Here is a 6531-nt window from a genome sequence, read left to right on the forward strand (position 1 = left end):
GTTAAAGGTGGTACTCCATCAGGCGTGAAATGAGTACAGCGCACATATAATTCATATTTCCCTGTGGTCTGAATAATTTTGTTTGGCAATTATCCTGTGATATTTTTTTCATCTCAAAAGGTGAGAAGACAATATTGGCATATGACCCTTCTATTGGTGTTCCTTATGATACAGCAGGGTGGCATATTTTCCAGTTGCAAACACAGCATAATAGTAAGGCAAATAATGTGTTCAACATACAGTATGTGGAGAAAAACACGAATTTGTAAGCACTGCTTTTGTTCTTCTGCTATCTCTACAGCATTATGCATTTTTTCCCCACGATTTTGGATTCCGAACTTGTGTTTGAATGACTGTGGGTGTCTGAGCAAGTATTATTGCTTGGAACAACACATGCTTTTTATAGGCCTGTGTGAAATTGAACTTTGCTATCACTGCTGCTTTGAAACTGAGTCTAAATGAAGAGTTATATAAAACATGGCCTGGGGGGCTGTTGCCATGACCCAGTTAAATCCTTGTGGTAGGTGAGCACCCTCTACACCGACAGAGACTTCTCAAAACAGAGAGTAATGGTGGAATACATTAATACAAATGAAGGGCTCTCTGACCTAACTGACAAATCAATGGAAATGAAAATGTGCAGTAACAAATAAAAAATGGGCATAGCTTCATTTAACCTATTCAGCAGCCGCTGCTGAGAGGCCTCAAGAGCTTAACTGTATGTCAAACATGCATACTGATTGAATAACCACCCACCAACTTTTTCTGCACAGTAGTTAGTGTGTGCCTAATTACTCAGGGTGGAACAGTATTGAAGAGTGCTAAGAGCCTCTCTCTCTCTCTCTCTCTCTCTCTCTCTCTCTCTCTCTCTGTCTCTGTCTCTGTCTCTGTCTCTCTCTCTCTCTCTCTGTCTCTCTCTCTGTCTCTCTCTCTCTCTCTCTGTCTCTCTCTCTGTCTCTCTCTCTCTCGCTCTCTCTCTCTCTCTCTCTCTCTCTCTGCAAAAAATTTGGAGCAGTGCTTTTAAAATCTTGCCTGTGTTGGCATTATACCATCCATCTCACTAAGCCGAGGCTAAAAAAGGGTACACAATTTCTTCATTTCCCAAAACAGCCCCATTTCCAATCTTTGCGATGACCTTCAGACCATTTAGCAGTTCCCTCTGTAAATGATGAAAGTGTTGTAGGTGACATTACAAAACTGATGCAATTATTCCCTCTACCAGAATGTTTAACAAACTGCAGCAATTGACTGTTAATCACTGTATCTTCATTAATCACTTTTTATGGCTGCTTTTTATGGCTCTGTCCACTCGAGGGGTTAGGCAGAGGTCCTTCTCATTAAAGTCAACCTGTAATGAATCAAATTAGGTAACAGACTGCAAATGGGAACCTCAGTGACCATCTCTAAACTCGTCCATCATTCTACTTCATCACAAACACACAGTAGTTTACTGGATTTAAAACTAGTGATACTTAAATATGCATTTCGAGCAGAAGCTCACTGCAGGGTGCTGCTGCCTGTTAGCATCTCTTAGGTCTGTCTGAGTGCAACTGCTCTTGGTTATTTTGACTGATTTCCAAATTTCACCGCATGTATCACTGTCGGTGGATGTATCATTGAATGCTCCTCTATCAGGAATATTGGGGTTTGTGCTTTCATTCTTCCTGGCTCTTACATTTTTCAGCAAGTTTGATCTGATTTGTGCTGAAATGTGACACATCATCCCTTGTTTATATTCTAAGGATTAGTATAAACATGCACACACACATCAACATATATTTGGATTTTCAAGTTCAATATGATTTCAGATTCTGAGATCAGGATTGAATATAATTATTAATGTTTAATGTCAAAAATGTCTTAATTCAACAGATCCCAAATGGAATTATATACTACACAGAGTGATTTGGCTCAGTACAGCTACATAGGATGCAACAGATGCTTAGTTTTGAACACTGATGCTAGTTTCCATGAAAGACAGCAACTGAGAGACCTTTGTAAAAGGCCATTAGGGCATATCACCAATATGGTTAAAATGTACACTGTTTTAAATGTTATTTTTCAGTGCTGTACTGAAATAAAGGATCCATTATATATTGTCATTGTTCAAAGAAATATATGCATCTCCAAAATAGCAACTTTACAGTAGAAGACAAAAACCTTACCTTTCAAAGTGAGTTAATATAAAGAGGTTTCATTGCAAGTGATTTTGGAGGATTTCTGTTGGTCCATTCATCTCAATTTCCACAAAATGTAAAGACAACTTCCATATTTAAAAAGTATAGATGAATAAAAATAACAAAAATGTACAGCAATGATATACAGTACTGGTATTTCCTCTGACGCTGGTTTTACTGTAGCTACATGCTTCCAATACCCCACCCTGACCTTTAGCTCACGAGCCAAAATAAAATTTTTGTTTTCCTCTTTAACTTTCAAATGGAAGCTGCAGTGAGAAAAAAAAAAAAAATTAAATAAAACATTTTCCCTTGTGGACATCAGAACAAATGGTTCCATAGAACTAACATTTTCATGCATTCCATCATCCTTGGAGACATTCAGTCACTACAAAAGGCTAAATACATGCCGACACACCCAAACCCTTTTTTTATGTAAACTTTTTGATTGTCATTTAAATCAAAGCACACTACATGTGAATGTTGTGAACTGTATTCATTATCTTTGTGTAGTACAATTACCAATCTAAACAGTTTAATACGCTTCATTGTTTGGAGTTTTAACAATGAAAAGAGCTCTTTTTTAGTGCTAAATTATTGTTACAAATGAGGTGCTGGGTCTTCGCAAATATTACCATAAATTCTTTTGTCAGGCAGAGTTTAACAGCATTGTCAGTCATTCAAGATGTGTCTTGGTAAAAGAAATGCTTTAGAAAAATGTTAGAAAAGAAGATGAGCAAAACAACCCAGTGAGCCTGCTGTAGACAGATTTACCACAACTTTCTACAATTGTGGGGGAGGACAAGGAGTATACATGGGATGATGCAAGGAGCAGAAACAGAGTTGAGTGAAAAGGCACAGAAACAGCACATACATGCATGTGTTTTATGTGAAAACAGTGCTGTAAAAGTGAATACATGATGAAGGTCATCAGGACCACTGAATCAGGACAAGGGGGCTCTTTCCGTCTCTGACTGCAGGAATGCAGAGAGGAGTGTGTGCTGGTAAAGTGTGTAACGTCTTTGAGGAGTGCGCTGTGTGCTTGTGTCCGGTCCTTTTGGAAACGCTGCCCAGTCGGGCCTGCTGTCCAGTGCTCATCCCCCTGGAGGCTTCAGATGGAGCTGGGGGAAATAAGAGGGCTGCTGGCTGAGTGTGCCAGGACCAGTGCCAGGCTGATTTCATGGCTGGTTTCACACACAGCAGTGGCGCGTGTTCTCTGCTGCTGCGCTCCAGACCAGCAGGGGGCACTCTGAGTTCAGAAATATGTTCTCCTGTAGAACACTGTAACGACTGGGCTAGACAAAGGAAGAAATTGTATATTTCTGTGTATTTAAAAAAAGTGTGTTTGCGTGCATGTGTGTGAAAGCCTATACAAAAATGCAATATTTAGACATATATTTCAAATATACTGGAAGTACATTACACTATACTCAATTAATGGTTTGTAGTAAATGAAATAAAAGAGAGTTTGTGATAGATAGACAGATACATACACACATGCATATATATATATATATATATATATATATATATATATATATATATTGCCTATTGCCTACACCACACCTTTAAAAAGTGGTTCTTTAGTAAAAACAGTGGTTGCTTTTAGAATCTCAACAACGCAAAAACAGTTTGAATGTTGAATGTTTAACCCCTTAAAATCCCAGGCTTATTACATACTAAGGCTTATTACTCAGTAAATGCAGGGACTTCAGTGCAAACTGGCAGAGCTATCCCTACGGTATAAATGTGTGTAATAAACTATCGGGCCCACCGGTGGCCATTCAAGGGGTTAAATGGCTCTTTGGACAGTTAAGTGGTTCTTTAAGGAACCTTTAAGAAATGTATTTACCACCAAGAAGTGTTCTACAATTATTAAAAGTCAGAGATTTTTTTGGTACTATATAGAACCTTTTTTGCTAAGAGTGTACACCCTTACTAAGTGATTCTTATTTTTTTATTATTTATTTTTTTCAGGAAAAGCAATTGTTATAAATAGAATTGTGACAACTCAAAAAACATTTCAACATTTACATTTAATTATTATTATAATTTTTTTTTTTTTGGATGGTAAAATGTTTCTTCTATATGATGGAAAATCTGTTGTTTATGATTCTTTGGGGGATTTTTTTTTTTTGTATATGGCATCAAAAAGGGTTTCACTATTATTACAGACATCACAGAACATTTTCTGGTACTATATATAACCCTTTTCGCTAAGAGTATTTTCAAACTGTTAAAGAACAAAAGGAGATGAAAGGAGAGATGAAGGGTCCTGAGCCAACAGGATTGACCACTGTCTGGTCAGAGATGTTGTGCCATTTACTGTAACAGGTTGTTGAGCTAGAGGAAAAAGTTGCTGGATTTGGAGGAGGCAGCAGTGATCTGCTCCACTGGGGTACGCTGGATGGATTAGTCCAATTATCTAGAATGGCAAACCCACCATCCGCCTCCTCTCCTCATCAATCTTTCAGAATTCCTCCATATTCCCACGGCAACCAATGCCCTGCTCCTCTCACCACTGCTCAAGCCTGGATCCTCCTCTTCTCACTTTCCCCATCCACATCTCCAGTCCCAGTCCAGTAAAGTGAAAAGACTGAGATGTGTTAACGAAAAAGAGAATTCTTGCCCACCCAATGTCATCAAGTTTTTGAAGACTTTTTGAACTTATTTCCACTTCCCCACTCCTCGGACCACCTTTTCCTTACAGATCCAGGCTCTTTGGTGTAGCCTCTTTCCTTCTGGTTACTTGATGGACTTCTATCGCCTTTTCAAATCTGCAGCAGACTCCTGCACTACAGTCAATATTTCCACTTGACTTTCCAAACTTCTGAGTGAGTCATGGCAATCAGTATTCAGAGCCACGTTTAGACATTTGAAGTGTGCGCACAGTCTAAACTTCCATCAGTATCTTTCAGGAGATACGCATCTTCTCGGTTTACCCAACGACGTTAGAGATAATCTCTGCCTCAAATATCCCCAAACAGCACAAAGGAGGTTTTGATCTCACAGATTCAGTGTGTCTGGCTGCTCAGTGATGAAATTCAGCACTGATGAGGCGTGCTGTTTCTCAGCCTGAAATGGAGTGCCAAACATGGCTGCTCTGCTTTCCAAATGATCAAGGGACAAATTAGAAGTACATATTATCATTTCCTGTGAAACAACGCATATGTTATTTTCAGCAGGTTGGAGTGATGTCTCAGAACAAACTGAACAGTGCTGTATTATACACTTATTCATGATATCCATGATCTATTTTTCAACTGAATGGGACTTTGGCAAACACATTTATCACTTTTTAGCTTTGCCATGCAAAGTCAGAACTAAAAGCTCTAAAATATGGTAATTTCTGCTGAAGACTGTGTTTATATTTATATGTATTTTATATAAATGTGTTTATTATGTTCAGCAGATGCTTTATGGAAGCTGACTCTTTTAGCACACATCACTCTGTGTGGACTCTAAGGTGAGTACTTGACCCCAGTGCCTTGTTACTAAATTTGGATGCTCTTACTCCAAATTTAGCACCAACTTTTTTTAACATTTTTTCTAAGAAAGAACATCAAGTAAAAAGCAAAGATCTTGTTCTTTGACAGCTCTATTTGTGAAACAAGCATCTTTTTTATCTTACCTTAAAGATTAGTCAGGCTTAGATGAATTCTTTCATGTTGGAGCAGATTTGTTTGGTGTCTCAGTGAACTAACTTGTAAAACCATCATCTTTACTGCTGCAAAGCTCTGAAAGTGATATTGGCTCTACTGACATGGGATGACACACAGTGTCTTCTGTTTGACCTTACACACTCCATTACACACACACACACACACACACACACACACACGGCAACATGTCATTGGAATGCTGTGCAAATAGAGTTTTCATAACACATGCATAAGCATTGAATAAAGCAATACACGAGTATCTGTGAAGTATCGAAAATGGCAATATGTCAAGACCAAGACTTGTAGTCAGGAGTGGCCAAGACTGAGAGAGTCACTTTTCTAACTGGATGCACTGGTAAGTTTATTCAATGATCCTTTCTTCTCTGAAATGTATTCAGAATCACCAGCTAAAGTCAAATGAATATTAACTGAACTACATGCATTTATATTATTAAATGAAAACATAGTAATAACAACATTCTGGTCTGCCTTCAGGAGCTGAATTTTAAGACTAATGAACATCAACAAACAAATAATACTCAGTTGAGCCATCCTGGAAAGGGTCAATTAGATCCTTAACCAACAGAGTTTAAACATGTACAACAGTGGTTTCCAACCTGTGGCCTTTGTTACAATACAAACATTTAACCAAATGTAATTTTAAAAATAACAAACATTGTTGATTATTTGCA

This window comes from Colossoma macropomum, unplaced genomic scaffold, assembly GCF_904425465.1.
Source record: "Colossoma macropomum unplaced genomic scaffold, Colossoma_macropomum, whole genome shotgun sequence".
NCBI classification, from domain to species: Eukaryota; Metazoa; Chordata; class Actinopteri; order Characiformes; family Serrasalmidae; genus Colossoma; species Colossoma macropomum.